Here is a 23,138-nt window from a genome sequence, read left to right as displayed (position 1 = left end):
TTTTTAGTTCTTCCAAGGTTGTATGATGAAAGGAGAGATATTTACTCCTCTCCTGGTCTGTGCTGTGATCTGTGAGTGACCATAAGCACTCTTTTCTGCCTTGGAACTATGAGGATGATTCCCTCTCCACCACCACCACAAGCTCCACTACACCAGCACTCCTCATCACCCCAGGACTGAGACCCAGACCCAAGCATGGACAAAGCAAGAAAATCCTGCTTCAGCACCACCAAGGAGATCCCAGCAATCCATCTCTGATCAGCTGCTTGATGCCCTAGAGTCTGTGGCCTGAGAGCTCCCGAAGCAGCCAGTGCCTCTGCTGCCACTACCACCACCCTGGGTTTGGGACCAGGCTGGACTTAGCTCCTCTCTCACCCAGGTCTGACAGACCTTTCCTATTGACCTTCTAAGTTGTCTATGGAATTTGTGGGTTGAGAAGTCTGTGAACTGCCACAGCTGCCAGGCCATTGAGGCCTGTTCCAGCTCCATCTGTGTTAGCCTGGTCCATGCTGGACTGCACTCTTCTCTCAGACTGGTGCAACAGACCTTTCCTGTTGACCTTCCAGGTTGTTTTAGGCTGGAAATTTGTTTCACTCTGTTATTTTGTGGGTTCTGCTGCTCTAACATTTATTTAGAGTCATTATTTTACAGGTATGAGGAGGGGTTTGGGGGAGAGCTCAAGCAAGTCCATGCTTTTACTCTGCCATCTTGGCTCTGCCGCATCAGTACTTCCCTAAGGAGACTTTGATCCCTTTCTTAAAGGGATTAAGGAGGCTGTGGCCAGATGTTTGCCACTCTGCTGTATTCAGAGAGAAGTAATACTGGACATGGATTACATGTATCTTCTTTCTTAAAGATTCTTAGTCTAGGGATAGCAATTTTTAGGTTCAAGTTCTGCTGATTGTACTCCCTTAACAAGAAAGAGCCCTGTATAATAATGAATCATTCCCTAATTGATAAATGGTCAAAGGATATGAACAAGCAATTTTCTGATGATGAAATCAAAGCAATTAACAGTCATATGTAAAATGCTCTAAATTATTATTTATTAGAGAAATGCAAATTAGAACAAGTTTGGGATATCATTTTACACCTATCAGGTTTACTAAAATGATTGAAGGGAAATGTGATAAATGTTGAATGTGGAAAAATTGAGAAACATTTATTGTTGGTGGAATTGTGAACTGATCCAACCATTTTGGAGAGAAATCTGGAATTATGCCCAAAAAAGTTATTGAACTGCCTATACTCTGTGACCCAGTAATGCCACTACTAGATCTATTTCCAAAGATGATTAGGGAAAAAGGAAAAGAACCTATCTGTTCTAAAATATTTATAGCCACTCTCTTTGTGGTGGCAAATAACCGGAAATTGCAAGGATGTCCATAAATTGGGGAATGGCTGAATGAGCTGTAGTATATGAATTTGATGAAATGCTACTGTATTATAAGAAATGATGAGCTTGATGTTCTTAGAAAAACATGGAAAGACTTGCATTAAATAAGGAAGAGCAAAATGAGCAGGACCAAGAGAACATTGAGTACAGTTACAGCAATACGGTTTTAAGAACACCTTTTAGCAGATAATTCATTTTGACTATTACAAATACTCAAATTAACTATAAAGGACATATGAAAGAAGGTGCTATCTGTATCCAAAGAAAGAACTGATAAATTAAAGTATTAATAGAATGATTTTATATACATATAAATATTTATATCTAGCAGTGGCCATCTCTAGGGTGGGAGGGAAGGAAGAAAAATAAATTCATGTAATAACTTTATTATATATTTAAGAGGAATAGCAAATTGTACATAATAGCATTGCAGTTTCATGTGCAATCATCTTTTTCTATTATTTTCTACATTATGGAAATGTTCATTTTATTCCAAAAATTAAAAAAAAATAAAATAATAAAAAAATTTTAAAAGGACCATCCCAAGTTATATATCCAAGACTGAACTTCATTCCCTCTAGATATCAGTTCCACAATGAATACACATAATAAATAGCAAATAATCTAATTTATCTAAATCAGTCGCAAAACAGAAATCAAAGAAAGTATACATCAGAGACTATATAGTAAGATAGAGTAGAGTGAATGATCTGTCTCATTGGAGTAAAATAACTCAGTTCAATGAAGAGAGAGAAAGTATCTTAGATCTTTACCAAATGGAATAGAAATATGATTAAGGTGCCAGCTCTTCTAACATTGATTTCTTCCCACTCTCCCTTCAAGTGTCTGAAGAGAGTCTGAAACATGACTTTTTCTTTCTATATTAGAAGCCAGAAAACCAGGATCTCTCTTCTCTCTAGTTCTCACCAATTCCTCACTTCACACAGGCATGGTGCATTGGGAATCAATCTCCACCAATGAGGAGAGTCTTGTAAAAATGGCCCTTTGAGCTACAGGTTACTTTTACGTAGGAAAGCTGTGTGACATGTCAGTTTTCACCTCTAAAAATGAGACCCATAATTTCTTTACAAATTATTTTTTAATGTTTATTGAACCAGTAGAAGTTGAAGGAGGAATCATTAGGAAAAAGAAAAAAAAAAGATGATGTAAAAAAAAGTTACAAAACAATTTTATTTATTAACTAGGGAATAGAGAAAATATAAATTGATCTAAAAAGATATATTAAATATAAACTTTGTTGAGGTCTAGGGGTGATGGGAACCCTATATGTAAGGACAAACAACAAAAATCCTGCCTCAAAAGATTTTAACACAAGCATTCTTTCAGTCAGAGACAAGGGTTATTAAAACACCAGTTGGGGTGGGTGAGATTTTAAGAATCCATGCTATGGGTCAGATTTTAAGAATCCGAGCACTTTAATGGAGGGAAGATGGACCTTTTATCCAGTAAGATTGTGGGAAGATCTGTATGGGAGTGGACAGTGGGCTGGGGTGACTGGGAGGTAACAGAGAAGAAATCTAGATGGAATTAAGGGTGGGAAGTGTCCCAGGGTGATCCAGACAATGAAGGGCTTGGATAGGTTAGAGGTAACGGGGAATTGGAGATTGGAGCAGGGTCAAAGCCACACGGGAAAGAGAGTTGAAAGGATTTTACTGAAATGAGCCTGAGGTGAATGCTGGGGCCATGTGGGAGATTTCAGGGGAAGTTGAGGAGGGGTGTTTCCAGGGTCTATACGCATTGCACTTTATATACTACATCAAAATTTTGTAAAAAGTAAAAAAAGATAAAAAACTAAATTTGGATACTTACTATTTGCCAAATAATGAGTGAATTAGGGAAAGAACCATAGAAACAATAATATAATATAATATATGAATTGTCATAGAGATCAGACAGAGCACAAATTAAAATGACAAAAATAAAAAAAAACATTTATAGGGATAGTCAACGTTGTTAGAGTTGTTGAAAGGCAGAAACTTGAATACATGGTTGGTAATCATTAGTAATAACAAAAATAGTAATATTAGGTAGAATTTATATAGAAAGTATTATGTGGCAGACAACATTCTAAACACTGTAGAACATTATCTCCTTTGAGTCTAAAGACAACACTGGGAGGTAAGAAATTTTATTATTTCCATTTTACAGTTGAGGGGACTGAGGCAAACAGAGGGTAAATGATTTGTTCAAGGTCATAGAGCTAGTGAAGATTCAGACCCTAGGAGCTTTTTGATTCTGAAGAGCTTTGGCCGAGTTGACTATTGAGGCCCAAGCAAACTTCTACAGCCTGGAACCACAGTCTTTACACTACTAGAAAGGAAGAGAAAACTGGGTGTAGGAGTGGCTTTTGATAAAACCTGAATTCAAATCCAGCCTCAAATACTTGCTAGCTATGTGACTCTGGGCAAGTCATTTAACCTCCGTTTGATTCAGTTTCCTCATTTATAAAACAGGGCTAATAACACCACCTACATCCTGGAGTTGTGAGAAAATAAGATTATAATTGTAAAATGCTTAGCACAGAGTCAGGCACATATTATGCACTGTATAAACGTTAGCTATCATTAGCATCAGCATCAGTAACATACATGTGTCCAAATATATGCATGCATATATTTGCATATGTTAAATCATCTATATATAAGAATGTGTGCATATAGCCATGTGAGTTTGCAGACATATGTCTTACCTAAGATATATGGCATAAAAATCAAATGAGAAATGCTGTTTATACAACATGAGTACTGCTATGGTCTAATACAAAGGTGTCAGAGACACAGCCAGGAGACCACGTTGTGAACCATGACAATCCTGAGTGTGACTTGGACTGAATTAAAATGAATAAAATGCAGATTATGTTGTTGTTCAGTTGTTTCAGTTGTGTCTCACCTTTTGTGATGCCATTTGGGGTTTTCATGGAAAAGATACTGCAGTGGTTTGCATTTCCTTCTTCAGTGGATCCATTTTATTGGGCAATCAGGTTAAGTGACTTTCCCAGGGTCACACAGCTAAGAAGTATCTGAGTATATGAACTCAGGGTCAGTGGTCTCCACTGAGACATGAGCTGCCTCTAAAACACAGATTATATTACATTTTAAAACAAAATCATTTTGCAGCACACAGGGACACTTATGTATGGCTCAGTGGTATGTTTCTATTTGAGTTTGACTTCATTGGTCTAAGGGAAGGAAAAGTGGATTTAAAATCAGGAAACATGAATTCAAGGACTGACTATTATACTTGTAGTCTGTGTCACCAAAAGCTGATTATACAGTCTCTGGGCTAGAACCTTCTACTCTAAAAAAAGAAAGAGTTTGAATATATGATCACAGAGGTCCTTTCTAGAATTAGGCTCTATAATTATTAGATTCCAGTTCCATTGTCTCTCTCCCAATTTTTTCTGAAAGGTAGTTGTTTGTTATTGTGTTAGGGAAGAATGCTGGGAGGGGGTGAAGTTGATGACAGTGTGGCATAGGAGACAGCAACATTTCCTATGCTGCAGAGCATACATACAAGGAGGGCGATGAGAAAAACTGCCTAGCATGGATACTTCTCAAGGTGGGGCCCAGTTCTTCTTGACTCAGGTGACCCCCAAGGACTCTGGCAGTTACAGCTGCAGCTACCAGCTTGTCATCAATGGAAGTCTTTGGACACAATGCAGTGATTCCCTGCAGCTCATAGTGAAAGGTGTGAGGAAGAAGCCCATGGGACCCCCTGGAGGTTCCAGTGGCCACTCCCTCCCTCACCCCTACAAGGAAATGTAACTTTTGGCTCTGGCCAAAAGACAGAATAAGGGAGAGGAAAAATTTGGACCCTGTCCTCAATTCCAAGCCCATGGGGACCCAAGGTGTGAGCTGGTATGTGGGTTTCACCCATACTTCTCTGTGTATGGGTGCAGATTGAAACGATCTGCTTCATTTTGGTTTCTGGCTTTCTATCTGTAATTTGAAGGGATGAAGCCTCTTTGAGCAGTGTTTGTGTCAAACCACTGGATGGTGTTGGGGGGCTGTGGAGGAGGAGGAAGATTAGGGACAGTTGAAGAGGTGAGATGAGGATCTCCTCTGGGCAGTCATTCATGACACTTCTTCTCACTCCCTGACCCCAGCATCAGAACCCAGTTACACCCTCACAGTCACCCTCACCTGTGTGGCCTTCTTCTTCCTCCTCTTCTGCTTCTTCTTGTAGGAATTCGGTTGCCACGGACCCATCCCTATGGGTGAGTGTGGGAGGAGAGAGTAGAACCCTTGGGGTCTGAAGGAACAAGGAGATTGCTGAGGACTGGGGCCTTCATTTCCTCCTGTGGGTTCCTTTCTGATCCTGCTTCCCTTTCCATCTCTCTCTCCACAGGGACCTTGCAGGGAGACAGTTCTAGTAGGTAAGGACCCAGCTCCTTTCCCCATAGTCCCCTGTTCCTTCCTTGCCATGTAACCCTGGACCCTCTTCGTTAGAACTAAAGTCCTGCCTTCCTCAAGCAGAACTTGTAGAGGGCCCAGTTATTCCACAGATCCACCACTCTATATCTTAGCCAGTAGCAAATAGTTTTGATGATTACTCCTTTATAATACAGTTTAATATCTGTTAAGGCTAGGCCATAAAGGTGATCATCTTTGTAAAAGATATAGTATAGTATCTGGAATGTACTAGGCACTTAATTAATTTTATTCTCTCTATGGGACAGACTTCATGAAATGAATGTCCATCACTCTCAATTTGCTCAACAGGAAGTCTCACCTGCTGGCAATCAGTGATTGCAAAAAGCAAATCATCTTTGAAGGGTGCCCACCGGTCTCTCAGACTATTTTCTAAGTGAACAAATTGCCCTGTCTCTCCACTACTAAGTATAGAATAGGCCTTGCCTATTGCTAACTTGTGACCTCCATGGACACCATGATTGCCCCGCAGAATTTGTTATTGTTATTGAAGGTCATGACAGCAGGTTTGAGCATCCTGGTATTGTTTCTTTCAGGAATTCAATGGGCTGTAGCTGAGATAGGTGGTAAGAATCCTTTAGCTTCTCTCTCAGCAGAAGGGTGTGATGATGTTGAGTTTCTGCGGTCTCTATATCTTCAGAGATGCAGACATTAAGAAGTCCCTTTGGCTGCTGCCCAAATGCCAGGAAGTTGGATAAAAAGCCAGTGGTGGCAATCTGGGTAGAATTGTACACATGTGCCAGGAAAGGTATATATTTGTCTCACTGAAATTGTTGTTCTTTTCTCAGTGTATATGACTGCAACACTTCACAATCTGTTGTGTGTTCACCAGGATGTGGTTGAAATGTTGAGGTTGGGGTTCCCAGGAGTAAGGTGTTGTTCTAGACTTTTTCACACCAACCAAATCTAACACTTCTCTGTACAACATAATTTCAAAGTCTTTGTATCGATCCAAATGAATCCAGCAAGAAAATACATCTAGTGAGAAATACTTAAAACATTTTAGCAACCGTGGAAGGTGTCTACTTGCTAATGACATAAGCCTGTGCATATGTTGTCAAGGAAGTGGTCAGTTACCACTAATTTGTGACTCACATGCTTTCTTTCTCCTTCAAGAGGGAGAAAATGCAAGTCAGACAAGTCTTTAAGGTTTGCTGAAACTAATCTTCAAAAATGCAGCACCAGTTGGTAATACTTTCCTCTGCACACACCATATATCTCATGCTTCTTAGTGATATCTGTCACTATCTTTGGCCAATAAAAACTTTCTCACTCATCATAGTTTATTTATTTTGAATCATATATTGAAATTCATCAGGTAAGACTTATGACTACAGAGTGATCAGCCCTGGGCAGTACCAACTTCTATCTGGCATCATGAGAAGGATCAGGGACAATCTGGTTGGTATAGCTCCCACTTCTGCCATTACTTCAAACATAAGGTGACTTCAAAGGGCTGGCTCTTGTGCCCTTTGACACGACCACCTTTTATTATTTTACAGAGTCCTTCTTCAGTCATCTGCTCTCTTTGCCAGTCCTCTACAGGCATCTGTGCTAAATGAGGCTGGTTCAATGTGCTGTTATGCTATCTGGTGGAAGTCCTAAACTTCCATCTGTACTGTCATATGTTTGCACTCCAACGCCTTGGGTTTTACATAGACCTTTCTTTGCTTCTCTACATATCACATGAACTTCAGTGTTACATGAACTTCTCACAAAAGGCATCTGAATACACGTCTCTTTCCTGGTCAGTGATGGATATTGACCTTGTGGACTTGAACTTATTTCTGGCCAGCTACTTCCACCCTGGTGCTGGTCAGCTAAAGAGCTCCATCCTTTCAAATACACTCTTAGAGCAGACCTTCAAGCCTGGCTTCAGCCCTTTGTGCAAGCACAGTGCCTGGTATTCTGCCTGATATAAGTCTAATAAATGTGTGTTGACCAACTGATTCAAGAACTGTTCTCCAAAGGTAGAGAGCAGCTCTAAGGCCTAGCATAATGGAAAAGTAAACCTATTTCTTATTGGATGGACTGTGCTAAAGGCATCATGTCCAATCTCAAAAGTCAGAATGAGAATTCTGGAGAGAAATTTCTGTTTTTGCCAGTTCAAAGCCTTGGAAAAGTGCATTAAACTCAGAAGGGGGCTTGGGACCAGGTCAAAGGGATGGGCACACAGGGCTTTTTTTAGTCCCAGTCTCTGGCTCCTGCAGTAGCCCAAACATCTCTAGACACTCTGGTCCTTTCTGCTACCCATGAAGGTATCAGCAACAAACCAACCCCAATTCTTGTTGCTGCTATAATATTATGGTCATTGCAAAAATCAACGTCATTTTTAATCAACAAATAAAAATTTGAATTCTTGCTTGGACAACCTGTTGCCTAAAACTTCACTTTTTTGCTTCTCCAATTTTAGTGGCCTTCTCTGTCCCCACATACCAGGACAGACCTTTAGTCCTTGTACCGTATACTCCAGGACATTGATTTTCTACTCGACAATCAATGCTACAGTTCTAAGATGTTCCTGACACCCTTCTTCCTGGACAATCCATTACTGCTGTAGATTTGGCATTCTAGAAATTCTGAATCCTATTACCCATCCCTTACCTGTCTCTAGTGGGCCTTTCTGACTCACATGCCTTTTTTATCTGTTGTTCACCCACTAATTACCTGAAAAGGAATATCAATTATAAAGCAAAATCAACTCTAGGCCAAAGGATTCTTTTAAAAATCTCAATCGCCACAGCTCCTAGTGTTCTTGGACTCCTTCAGCCCATCCCTGAGCTTCCACTAACTGAAGACTTCTTCCAGGGTCCTCCATGTAAACAGATTTCCTGTACACATGGAAAAGGCTGCCAAAGGAATATAGAGTCTCTCTCCTTTTCCCAGGTCCTGAAGGGCTTGGAGGACTTCTTTTCCTCTGAATACTCAATGTTGGTCTTGTATGTGGAAGACCTTTTACCAATCTCTTAGTTCAGGTCATTAGACCCAACCTCCAAAAGGCAATAAAACTTTTAATGATAAAGTGCAGTTTTACCTTCTCCAAGTGAAATATCTGGGATATGTAGTAGTAGCTGCTGTTTGTCCTTCATGCATGAAGAGGACCAAAATGACATCACAATGTCAAAGTCAATGTACAGTATGTCAGTCTCTGACTGGAGCCTTGCACGGGAAACCTTAGGCACATGTGGCTTTCTAGATCCTTGGGTGTGGCTTTTTGACTGAGTCTGAATTTTACGGAACAAATCCTTTTATTAAGGAAATTTGTTCTGTGAAACGTGGATTCAGTCCAAGGCGTGCACTTGAGGTTCTAGAGGGCCACTTGTGGTCTCCGGCCAAAGGTTCCCCACCCCTGGATCAGACCAATACAAGCTCAGAAGGCTCTACCACAGGGTTGGCACAAATGATTCTGTATGACCATTTAGTAAGGAGATGGCTCTAAATTTACTCTTCTCATGTTGTTTTTGAGCTACCCCAATCCATAGAGCACAGTCCCCTCTTTGATGCAGGCATATCCTGCTGGACAATCCTGTGCACATGTCTCCTCCATTTCACAATAAATACCAACGTTGTCCAGAAATGCCTTGAGAGTGTCTTTGTATCACTTCTGCTAACTACCAGGGAAGCACTTGCCTCATGTGAGTTATCTTTAAAACAGTCTTTTAGACTATGTAACATAGGCTTTGGAATACCATAATTCTGTCTCTCGGGTAAAGGCTCTCCTTCAGGGCCCACAATCTGCCACCAACGTACAACTGAGTACCTCTGTGTGTATGGTTGAACATTGACTCCCATGGATCTCAAGGAATCATTTTATTTCCTTGTTTGGCCCCTGCATGTGGAAACTCAATGACCAACCAGATCATTTCTATACTCGAGAGGCAGAAATGACCTTCACCTCTGTGAAACGGTTAGTGCTTCTGGGTCTTCCTGATTATACAAAGAGCATTTATTAAGCACTAATTATGTTCCAGGAATTGTGCTTTATTGTCAGGGAAGGGCAGTGCCCAAAAGATGGGCATGGTCTGTCTCCCAACCTCCCCAGACTAAGCACTGCCCATTTAGAGACCATCATAGATAGAGCCCAACAGAAAGATATGAAACTTCCCACAATGTACTTACACTTAAACTTGGCCATCCAGATCTCACCAAAATTGCCCTTTGGCCCTGTCATTGGCCATGTTGCTGCATCCTCAGGACTTCCATATCTTTCTATCTGTATTACAAGTAAGCCTTTACCTGCATGTTGTCTCCCTCTAAGAGAATGTGATGCAGACAGTCCTGCTTATCTATTTGCATCCCCAATGCATAGCACTGTACCTGACACATAGTAGGCACTTAATATTTATTGAATTGAATTGCATAGATGTGCCTTTCTCTATGTAACAGGCACTGGGGACACAATTATGTTTAAAATGGAATTCTTAAAAACTTAGAAGAACAGATGAATTGTCCATGTTACAGAACAATAGAATGTTTGAAGAAGAGAATGACAGAATTGAAATGCAAAAATCAGATTCAGAAAGGAATATAGTGGAACTAATATTGCAATTAAAAATGAAAACATACTTGATACCTTTGCAAAATAAGAAAACCTAGCTGAGTGATCGGATGCCCAGAAACAGTATAGAGATAATAGGTCTTCTGGAAAACATTGTGGAAAAGAAAATTCTATGTTATACTCCAAGCAGTATTGTAGAAAATTTGCCCAGAAATGCTTGAAACAGATGACAAAACACAGAACAAGAGACTCCATAGACTTCCCATATCTGAATTATCTTCAGGATGTCAAAGTGGTCTCCTTGGAAGGAAGCTGATTCTCAGGGTCCTATGGTGGATGCCTGGGTGGAGATATGATGCTACCACTTTTAATTTTAATTCTGATGCTACCAATTTTCATTTTAATTCTGAATAGAAAATTTTACTTTCAAATACAAGACCCAAGAGAAACATGAAAAGGGAAATAGGAAAGAGAAACCATAAGGGACTTATTTAAGGTGAACTGTTTTCATTCCTACATGGAAAAGATGATATTTGTAATTAATAAGACCTTTCTCAGTATTAGGGTAGTTGGAGGGAATATATGTATATATCTATATCTATATATGTATGTATGTATATATGTGTGTATATGTGTGTGTGTGTTTGTGTGTGTGTGTGTGTATATATATATATATATAGGCAGAGGGCACAGGATGAGTTGAATATGAAGAGATGGTGTCTAAAAGTAAAATTAAGGGGTGAGAGAGGAATGTACTGGGAGGAGAAAGGAAGAGGTAGAATGAAGTTAATAATTTCACATAAAAGAGGCAAGAAAAAGCTGTTACAATGGAGGGAAAGGGGAGAGGGGAGAGGGAAAGAGCGAACCTTACTTTCATTGGATTTGGCTTAGGGAGGGAATAACATACACAGTCAACTAGGTATGGAAATCTATCTTACCTTACAGGAAAGTAGTGGTGAAGGGGATAAGAGATGGAGGTGGGATGAGAGAAGGGAGGGCAATCAGAAGCAAATATTTTTGAGGAGGGACAGGATGAAAGGAGAGAATAGAATAAATGGGAGGCAGAATAGGATGGAGGGAAATATAATTAGACTTTCAAAATATGACTGTTACAGAAGTGTTTTGCATGAAATTGTTTTGCATGAATTTCTTGCCTTCTCAATGAGGGTGGGTGGGTGGGGAAGGTGGAAGGGAGAGAATGTGGAACTCAGCTTTAGAAATGAACACTAAAAATCATTTTTACATGTAACTTGGAAATAAGACATACATTCAGTGAGATATAGAAATCTATCTTGCCCTACAGGAAAATAGAAGGGAAGGAGATAAGAAAAAGGGTGGGGGGGGGCTGAGACAAGTGAGGGCAGATTGGGGGAAGTGTAACAGAATGCATGCTGTCTTGGGGTGAGGGAGGGGAGAGATGGGGAGAAAATTTGGAACTCAAAATCTTGTGGAAGTGAATGCTGAAAACTAAAAAAAAATAAATTAATTAATTGAAAAAAGATGCATCTTAAATTTAATAATTCATTGTATATTTATGTTTTCCCCTGCATTTAAATTTTGATGACAAAATATTGTTTCGTGCAACCATATAGTGTTGTATTGTAAATAGATAATTACAAGCATATGTTTTCTACTGAATGCTGAACTTCCTAACAAACTGAGCCTAGTGCTTGTTCCATTGTATCTCAGAACATTTCCTCATATTATTCAATCCTTTGAAAGGAAGAGTACAAGCCTTTCATCCAACAATACCACTTCTAGATCTGTATGCCAAATGATCATAAAAATGGGAAAAGGACCCACAAAAATATTTACAGGACCTATCTTTGTGGTGGCCAAGAAATGGAGATTGAGGAGATGTCCATCAATTGGGGAACGACTGAACAAGTTGTAGTATATGAATGTGCTCTAAGAAACGATGAGCAGACAGATTTCAGAAAAACTTGGAAAGATTTATATGAACTGATGGTGAATGAAATGAACCAAACCAGGAGAACATTGTACATATTAATAGCAACATTGTGTGATGATCAGCTATGATAGATTTAACTTTTCTCTGTAATATAATGATCCAAGTCAATTACAAAAGACTCATGATGGAAAATGCTATCTGTATCCAGAGAAAGAACTATGGAGTATGACTATAGATCAAAGCATATTGTTTTTACTCTTTTTGTTTTTTTTTATTTTTGCCCAGCCCACTATAGACTGTGCAAGGGGCAGAGTCTGTAGGGACAGAGGCTTGTTGGTGCTACAAAGTCATTTCCACACCTTCGTTTTGGAGAAGAAGCTTCCTAGGGATGCAAAATATCTCTGCCAGAGGACGAGAAAGGGACAAGATATTCATGTGGGATTTAAATAGAACTTAATACCACATACCACTTCCTACCTCCTTCCAGAGCCTTGGAAAACCAAATTATAGAAATCAAATCCATAGCACCTGTGGCTGCAGCTCTCTGCCTGCTGGTGCTGGGCCAGAGAATTGAGGAAGGGGGAAAACAGGACAAGATATTGGAAGAGATCACTATGAATGGAGGGGGAGAGGGATGATGAATGACACTCTGCTATGGCTGAGATAAAGAGCTCACCATTAAGATGTGGTCAGTTTTTTTTCCACCCAAAAGTCTCAATGCAGAAACCTAGGCTGCTGAACCATAAATTGTTCAGTATTTGAGGAGTCTGAGAAGTTTGGAGATCTCAAGAAAAACACTATCAGAGAGAAGAGAGTTAGACCATGAAGAGTAGGGGAAAATAAGGAAGAAAAAAACCTCTGAAATTGCCAAATATCTCAAGAAGAAGAAAACCCAAATCCTTGTAGATAAAACAACAGATAACCATTAATAGCAGAAAGAAATAAGGCCTCCAGATACAGGAAACAATAAAGTGCAAGCATCTAGAAATAAATACTGCAAAACAAAGGAAAAGAATCCAAAACTTGATGAGACAGAGGATCATGGAGAATGTGAGGAGAACATATAACCATAATACAAGGTTCGTGAGAGGGTTCAAACAGAAATGAGAATTAGAATGGCAGAACGTATGGTCTGCTCAGTTAAATATAACAGGAGATTCATAAACCTAGGTCGCACTCTGTCATCAATGCAGTGTCTGCAGAGAGGAAGGGACATACAGAAAAAGCCTAGCAAGAAGAAATATCAGTAGTTCTATCTAGGAGCCATGTTGACCCCAGCTCCCCTGGTATCCATTTAAGGTTTTTCTGGTATATAATGTAAGCTTTTGATCAAAACTCAATTTTTACCAAAATAATTTTTAATTTTCCTAATATTTTTTTTCACCATGTAGGGAGTCTTTACTTTCTAATCACTCTTCTATTGTATTTACTTGCTGTATATAATAAGTTCATTGATCAACTTTTATATTTCTAGACCAATGCCATGTAATTTTTCTGAGTATTCCTTTGTTGCATACTTTTAGTTCTGGTGCTGTGAAGCCTTCATTTGAACCATATTTTTAAAAATTCTTATTACCCTTGAGAAAATTCACCATTGTTTCTCCTGATGAATTTTGTTATATTTTGTCTCATTCTATAAGAAATCCTCGGTAATTTATTGGTATGGAAATGAGCATATAAAATAACTGGTTTCAGTATTGACTCTTTATCCTATTGGCCTGGCTCAGGCACTAGCAATTTTAGGTAGCATGGAGTAGTTGGCAGAAAGCAGACACTGTAATAGATGATTAATTGGATCCCTATTTTATTAGAACCCTATTTTATTTCCATCACTATTAATCAGTTTGATGTGATTTCATAGAGGTAGTGATTATAAGTTCTGTATATTAGACCCAATGGCTTTGATGTGCAGATTTTAAGTTCACTTGCTTAGTTATAGGAAGCTAACTAAAGGACCTTCACCCTTGTTGCCTTGTTATGGTCACCAAGCACAGTGTGGAAAAGGTGACTCAACTATATAGAAAATCTCCATGCTATTTTTATTACCCTTCTGCCCCTCCTCATCTTCTATTGCCCAACATGGAGAGATGGCTATAAGTGCTTGGTCAATGCATGACCCTGTTTGCTGACCTGTGGCCTGCTTTTCTACTAGTCCAACAGGCCATGTAGTTGCTTTAACATCTCTTTATCAGCCCAAACCATGGGTCTGCTCATTGGCTTGGTAGGACCTCCTGAAAGGTCAAGATAGACCTGTCAAGGTCTGCTGATTGGCTTGTTTGTCAAACAATGGGATTCTGTATTTTGTGTAGACTGTCCTGAAGGGTCAAAGGCAAGGTCTATCAACCAATGAGATATTGTGATTTTTTTTGCTTCATTTATATTGTCTGGGTATCAAGCTCTATAAAACTAAGGCCCATCTCAGATTAAGAGGAAAAATTGAGTTTCACTTCATTAGAGGGGACCATGGACCCTTTAAGGAAGTGCCATTGGCTCAGAGCCCTGCCTCAATTCTTTTATTGTAGATTGTATAATTTTGGACCCTACAACAGGAAGCCAACAAGATCTGCATTCAAATCCCACTCTAGTATACAATGGGTCTATAGCCCCAGGCAATTCATTTAACCTCTCAATGCTTTTAGGTAATTTTTTAGACTCTAAGTTGCACAGTAAGTGGCCAGGTGAATTGATTAATGGAATTTCACTACCTCGGAGTTCCCTATCTAAAGGGAATCACATACAAGGTCACTTAGCCGATAATTAAAGCTTGCCTTTATCATTGGATTCCTATATTTTCTCTTTGTGCCCTAATACTGGAACATCTTTGTTTTTATCTCTTTCTAATGAGTTTTGTTGGCAATATACAGAAAGATTGAAGGATTCCTTGGGTTCATTTTATGCTCTGAAAATTTACCAAAGCTATTGTTTCTATTGATTATTTTCAAAAAAAATCAACTCTCCATGGTTCACCAACTAAACCATCATCTTACCTCCAAGAAAGCAGAACTTTCTAAATAATATTTTTTTCAATTGCAGATAAAAAAAATTTTCAACATTTATTTAAAAAAAATTCTGAGTTCCAAATTCTGTCCCTCATTCCCTCCCCTCTCCCTTCCTTGAGATGGCAAGTAATTTGATATAGGTTATGAGTGTTCAGTTATGCAAAGTATATTTACATATTAGTCATGTTATAAGAAAACAGACAAAAACCATGAAAAAATAACCAGTTCAGCCATTCCCTAACTGATGGAAATCCCTCCAGTTTCTATTTCCTTGCCGCCACAAAAAAGTTGCAATAAATACTTTTGAACATATAGACCTGTTTCCTTTTATTTTGATCTCTTTGGGATACAGACCTTCTAGTCATCAAAGTGTATGCATAGATTTATAGCCCTTTTTGTATAGTCCCAAATTGCTCTTCAGAATGGTTGGATAAGTTCACAAAAATCCATGTTGTTTATTGTCAAAAGTTTTTTCTGCATCTATTGAGATAATGACACAATTGTTGTTGTTATTTTTACTGATACGGTCAATTATACTGATAGTTTTCCTAATACCAAACCAGCCTTGGATTCCTACTATAAATTCCACCTGGTCACTATGTATGATCTTTGTACTCTCTTTAATGAAATTATTGATCATTTCTGTGATTTATTCTTTGGCTCACTCATTCTTTATGATGAAATTATTAAATTTTGTTCCTATGTCTAAGACAGTGATTTCTCCCGTTTTTTTTTCTTAGACTGAAGTGAAGCATAAGAGATTTTTCTCTGGATGCTTATCTTTACTTCATCTCTCTGTTTCAACTGCATGTCTTATAAACAACATACATTTGAATTCTAAATTCTACTCCATTCTGCTATCCACTTCCATTTTTGGATGCGTTCATCCCATTTCTAATTCACAGTTATGATAACTTTTTATTTCCTATTTCCTCTATTTTTCCTTTTGTTTATCCTCTTTCATTTTTTTTCACTCCATCATCCTTAGAAGTCTGTTTTGCTTCTGACTATTGCCTCCCCTGATTGGCTCTCCCCTTTATTGGCCCTCCCTTCTCTTATCCCCCTTTCTGCCCACTTCCCTGTAGTGCCACATAGATTTATTTATATACCTAATGAATATATATGTCATTCCCACTTTGAGCCAATTCCAATGAAAGTTTCAAGTCTTGTCTCCCATCCTCCATTGTCCCTTTCCCTATAAATATTATTGCTTTCCTTACCCTTTTGTGTCAGATAATTTGCCCCATGCCACCTGTCCCTTCCCATTTATCCTAGTGCAAACTCCTTTCTCACCCCATAAATTAATTTTTTAATCTTCCCATCAGAGCCAACTCACAATTTGTCCTCTATCTATGTGCACTCCTTCTAACTGCCCTAAAACTTTAAACCTCATTATTGGTACATTTGTCTAAAACAAACAAAAACAAAACTTCTCCCTGAAAGGACAAAAAGATGGCATTACTGCTTATTAGGGAGATGTAGGAATATAGGCATACTGTTGCATTGTTAGTGGAATTGTGGATCAGTGGAATGATTTTGAAATATACTTTGGAATTATACAAATAGTGTGACCAATTGTCAATAATCTTTGCCTCAGATATACTAGATGATATAGAAATTAGGTTTATTCATCACAGAGGGCATTGATTAAAAAGAAGACCCTAGATATACCATATCATTTATAGCAACATACTTTGTTATAGCAAAGAACTTGAAACAAAGTAGATGAGCATCAATTAGAAAATGAACAAGGAAATTTTAGTACATGAAGGTTGCAACACATTACTGTGATAAAACAAACAAGGCATATGTGGAATTCAGAGAAGCATATAAACATTTACTCAATTGGATGCAGAATCAAGTAAGCAGAACCAACACACACGCACACACACACACACAATAATTTCAGCAAAGTAAATGGAAAGAAGCAGCACAAAGCCACTAAAAGTGAATGTGACAAAATGACGGGGAACCATTGTAGTCCTTGAGAGATAATATACTGCTGTGCAGAAAGGAGCTCCTTGGTGTGGTGCACTGTCTATATTTTTGACTTCTTTAATGTATTGGCCCAGGTTGCTACTTTTTCTCCTCTTTTCCTTTTTTCTTCCTTCAACAGTATTATTAGTTTTATGGGAAGATCCTCTGTGAGGGGGAAATGGCCTAGGTATACTGGAAAAAAAATTCTGATGATATAAAAAAGAAAATCTGTATTAAAAATAAAGATACTGTGGCAGCTAGGTGGTGCAGTGAGTAGATCACCGGCTCCCAAGTCAGAAGGACCTGAGTTCAAATTCACCCTCAGACACTTGACACACCTACTAGCTGTGTGACCGTGGGCAAGTCACTTGACCCCAATTGCCCTGCCTCCCTCCCTCCAAAAAATGAAGATACCAATGATGCCTCAGTCTTACTATCCAGGCTTAATAAATCAAGTTCTTTAAACTATATTCATATGGAATAGTATTTTTTTTAAACATGAGCATGTCACTTAAATTCCTTAGGTCACAATATCCTCATTTATAAAATGAAGGTATAGTAATAGATCACCACTGAGCTCTCTTCTAGTACCAGATCTATGGTGCTATGACTTATTCAGATCACCCTGCAAAGGATTTTCTCCAGTTTATCCACATGCTTCCTATGGGGTCATACTCACCTTTGAACATAGTACTCTTGATATTGTCTGATTTAGGTATGTGTAACAACAATGGGACTAGCAGCTGCTGTGGGAGTGTAAGGCCAACAACACCAGCACACAGGAGGGCTGCTTAGCACAGATTCTTTGATCTTCTTTTTTAAAGAAAACAACTTTAAGGGGTTTACAATCTCACTTTAATTAAACATACATATATCATTCACTTAGTTCAGGGGAAAACATCAGGACCCTGAACTTCAGAGCAAATACAAACAGAAATTACAAACAAAGAAAATAACACAAATCATAGACAGGCTTCTGTCTGACCATAGCAATACATTCACAGTTACCAGAGAGAGAAGCATGAACACCTGGGTTTTCAAAGCCAGGGCGGGGGCCCTTTGACAGCCATCCAGAGTCTCCACACTGTTTCTGTTGTGCCAAAAAAAGCAAGTGAAACCCGGATATAATTTTTGATGTGGATTTATTCAAGTGCACGACTGTTTGGAGTAAAGACTCAAATCAAACAGCCCTGAGGAGGGGTAGGGTCAGGTCATTTAAAGGGAAAAAACACAAACTGATTTCTGTGGAGATGGGAACACAAACAGTGGGACAAGCTGGGGCAGGATTATTTCTGTGGAGATGGGAACACAAACAGTGGGGTCCGTGGAGTTGGGAGGACAAACTGTGGGCAAGCTGGGGCAAGATGGAGGGTAAACTGGGCTGGGCAGGGCACAACATTTCAACAATCTGGCGAGCAGCTGTTGTGGGGGTGAAAGACCAACACAAGCCCAACAGCAAGAATGCTACCAAAGTCCAGGTTCTTTTGATCTGCTTTACTAAGGAAAGCAAAATTAAGGGGTTAACAAGTTTACTTTAATTCAGCATACAAATACCATTCACTTAGTTCAGGGTAAAAGCCAGAACCCTGAACTTTGGAGCAAATACAAACAAATTACAAACATTGACAGATAGACCAAATATAATTCATAGTTACCAACATCTAAGTCCAGCCTGGGAGCTCATAGCAAGGGCTGGCCCAGAGTCATGCGAGCCACCATGGCTCTGAAAAAGAGAAAGCCAACCCCTGGTTTTAAATCTTTTTCAGGGTCAAGGGTGAGTCACACATGAGACTCACCCATGTGACCTAAAATCGTCACAAAGAGGTGACTTAAACTCACGTGGTCTAAAAGCCTCCAATGTCCCAAACGTGCCACTCAAACTCATGTGTAAACTAGGTCCTCCCCTGAGGCAAGGAGGTCACCAAGGACTCCCAATCTAATCAAGGAAACAAAGGCCAAACTCTTCAAAGGCACTTGGTTGAACTGAGTGCTAAGAGCCCATTTTGTTTGCCAACACACACACACCAACACTTTCCGGATGAGTGTGCCCCCAAAAAGCAAAACGCCAACCTCAGAGTTCATATACCTCGTTTAGGACCCTGAGGGCTCAGGGCCTACCTAGCAAAAGGGTGTGTGAAATTTCTTTAGTCACTAGCACCACATCATATACATTGTTTCCCATCAATGACTCCTGATTTAAACAAAGACAAGAACCAAAGAAAGACACCTGATTGCCTCAGTGCTGAGAAGCACTCCAAGACAACAAAAGGTCCCAGTTTACTTGCCATTACATTTGAAAGACAAGACTCATCAAAGGTGTTTGATTACGTTAGCATTTCCAAAAGAGAAAACAGTAAAAAAAGTACTGCCCTGCTTAACGTTACAGCATGGTATTGTACATGTCTTTTCCGCACCACTTTTTTTTTTAAATAATAAAATTGCTTTTATTCAAGTGGTTACAAGTATATGAGCAAAAGCATTTGAAGTTTTAATCTTTTCCATTCACCAAATCTAAAATTGAAATTTAGGAATCATAGAATTTTGGAAAGAAGAACTCAAAAGTTCCTTGAAGGCAAGGACCATTTCTAATTTATAATAATTTTCCCCCACAGCTCGTATAGCACAGTACCTTTTTATTTAATATCACAGAGTTTGAGAACTGAAAGAGACTTTAATGCCTTCCTTGTCCATCCTGTACATGAAAAAATCTCCTGTATAACACCTGACAAGCAGTCATTCAGTTTCTTCAACCCTGCTTCTCTCAATGCAGGTGATGACCTCAGTCATATTTGATGTCTCACCATGTTGTTTATATCTCACACTTTTCATTCACTAAACAACCAGATCATTAGATGAAAAATAGACTGTGATATGTGATATTTATACACACATATATACAAAAAGTTTATATTTGTATATATATACACATGTGTATCTATATACATATATGTATATGCATGCACATATATAGATATATAAGTATACACATAAATCTATATTGTACATATATGCATATGTATGTATTTTTTGGAACATCAGTCACGTCTATAATGCACTCCACCCTGACCACTGCCTCACATTGTCCTTCCATTCACTGAAGATGCTGCTCACATACCACCCCTCTCACACAAATTTTTATATATTACCATGCATGTATTTTTTCCTGTATTGACCCTGTATATATTTATTCTGCACAAACATCCACCTGTCTGCATGTTGTCTCACTTGAGAAAATGGAAGTTCCTTAAGGACCTTTATGTCTTTGAATGCCTGGAGTTAGATTAGAGTCTGGTCAACATTGATTACTTAAAAATTGCTTCTGGATGATTGTTCACCAGAAAAGACCAGTGGCCATCTGACCTGCCATCAAACATGTGAACTCATTTCCCTTTTCCATCCACAGGGAGTGAAAATTATTTTCCTGAAGCGAAGGGCTGACTACCTACTCCCCAAGGCCTCCACTCTGGATACTGAGCCATTGGCTGCCCGGCCAAATGTCTCCCTGGTCACCAGACTACCTTCTATCATGATCATCTATTTCAACTTAATTCCTTCCTATGTCTCAGCCTATTCTCTGCTCCTCTTTGTTGTGTCCTCTGGAAGCCCTGTTCTGTCACTAACAGATATCCACTGAAGAAATGACTGTGCCTTCCAACCTCAAATCACTTTACATAAAAAATTTTGTGCTGGGGGTATACTTCAAAATAGTTTTGTCCTTACCAATAGAGTGTAAGTTCCATGAGGGCTCTTTGTACTTTCAGCACCTAGGACAGGGCAAGTCACACAGTAGAAACTTAATAAAGGGTCACTGAGTTTAAGCTGGGTCTTGTCTAGTCGGGCAGCTTCCTGCTTCATTGGGCTCTGTGCCAAGAGTGTACTGAATGACGATGTGCAAGGCAGCCCAGAACAGCCAGCTGTTGTCCTGAAGGGCCCTTAAGACATCCTGACAAAAAGACAACTTTGTAAGTAGCCACGATGCCTCAACAAAGTGCAATCAGAGCAGCCAACACCATGGCTGGCCATTTCCTGGGCTGAAAGGTGCTGACATCGCAGTGCCCTGCAGGAGATTCTATAACTGAACCTTTTAAATCCCTGGGGGTCAGGTGCCCCAGGACTGCAGCAGATTCCTACAGTACCTGGTGACAAATTCATGACTTCGACTGGTTTGGAGTCAGGAAGACCTGAGTTCAAATCCTGTCTTAGGAACTTATTAGCTGCATGAACCTGGGCAGGTAACTTAACCTGTGTTTACTTCAGTTCTCTCATCTATAAAATGAGGATAATACAGAGCCTACCTTCCATCATGTTGTGAGGATCAAATGAGAAAATATTTATAAAACACTTTGCAAACCTGAAAGTGCTCTATAAATGATGGCCATTTTTTTGGTCATGCTGTTCACCCCAAGCCAGTAGAAGATGAGACTGACCCAGGGCTATCACACATGGAACATGTGCTCAGAAAACAACTGAGCCTAGGGCCTGAGTCGTAGTCTTTCAAGGCCATGGCCTTAGGCCTTTGAGCCCAATATTGGTCCTTTCAAGGTGAGTCTTTCATTGGTGCCCTGCTCATTTCCAGGCAAGTCTCAGTATTTTTGGCCCTGGTCTCCTTCAGTGTTCTTCAATACTAGATACCCATCAGATTCCCTGGTCCTTGCAAAGTTACATTTACCTGAAGAATCCCTGATACCCTCAGAGCTAAGCCTTGAAAGACCATGGTCCCTTATTTATCAGTGTAAGAGCAGAAATTGTGGGGCTGGGTTTAGCAGGAGTAAGTCAGCAGGGCTGGCCACCACATCCTGGACCAGCTTGCAGACCTGCTGCCTTTCCCCCTCTCCACAGTTGAGACTGGGCAGCCAAGAACAGAGCTGAAGACCCACCATGGGCCCCACAATCACTTTGCTGATCTCCATTGGTTAGGAGGTACATTGTGACAAGGTTCTTGGCTGGATGATTCTAAAGGATAGGGAGGAAACCTATGGAGGAGACAGAACTTTCTGAGGTAGTGCAGGAGCCCAGTGTCTGCTCAAAGGGCTCTTGCTTCATACACTGACCAAAGCAGACTTAGAGCTTCAGGGTCTTTGGTGAGAGCTGGAGATGGGTCAGCATGGGCTGGAGGGGAGGCATCTATAGCCTCTAACAGGGCTCTGTCTGGACTGGGTGGTGAGGGCACAGATGGGTGAGTCCTGCTCCCAGGATCGCACTTCACTTTTCCTTGTTCTAAATCAACCCAGAAATCCACCTACATGATAAGTAGGAAGGCAAGCAGGGGACATTGTGATGAATGGATGGAGTGACTCAGGGAGGGGCTTCAGAATTCAAGGGTTAAAAAATCACTGGGAGGAGAGGAATCTCTGGGAATTCAATTTATTTCCTTCTCAGACACCCTTTCCATCTGCACCCTCTGGGCTGTCCTGAGTCCTGTGGTCCGCAGGGGAGTAGATGTGACTCTCAGGTGCCAGGGCCACCTGGGGAGTGACTGATTCCAGCTCTGGAAGGATGGAGAACTCAGAGATAAGATAAATGCCTCTTGGCAGCAGGCAGAGTCTGTGCTCAGGAATGTGGATGACTTGAGAGATGTGGGAAGCTACAGCTGCTGCTCTGGGCAAGGGCCCTTGCGGTCAGAGGTCAGTGAGCCCCTGGCCCTGGTGGTGACAGGTGAAGGGTTGCTGGTCTACAGCCATCCCTGGTGGGAAGGAGGCTGGTCCTGAGAGATGAGCCCAGACCCCTCTCTGTGGAGTCACCTTCAAAGGGGACAAACCCTCAGGCTTGACTACTGGCTCCCCTTACCACCCTCCACCCCCCCTGGCTCTGGGAAACTCTGGCTCCTCAGCTCACATTTTGGGGGCAGAGATAAGGTTCTGAAATCTTTCCCCTCAATAACCCTGTGAGGAGGAGAGGACATGGA

The sequence above is a fragment of the Trichosurus vulpecula genome, chromosome 2, assembly GCF_011100635.1.
Source record: "Trichosurus vulpecula isolate mTriVul1 chromosome 2, mTriVul1.pri, whole genome shotgun sequence".
In the NCBI taxonomy this organism is placed as follows: Eukaryota; Metazoa; Chordata; class Mammalia; order Diprotodontia; family Phalangeridae; genus Trichosurus; species Trichosurus vulpecula.
Note: the sequence above shows the minus strand (reverse complement) of the source record.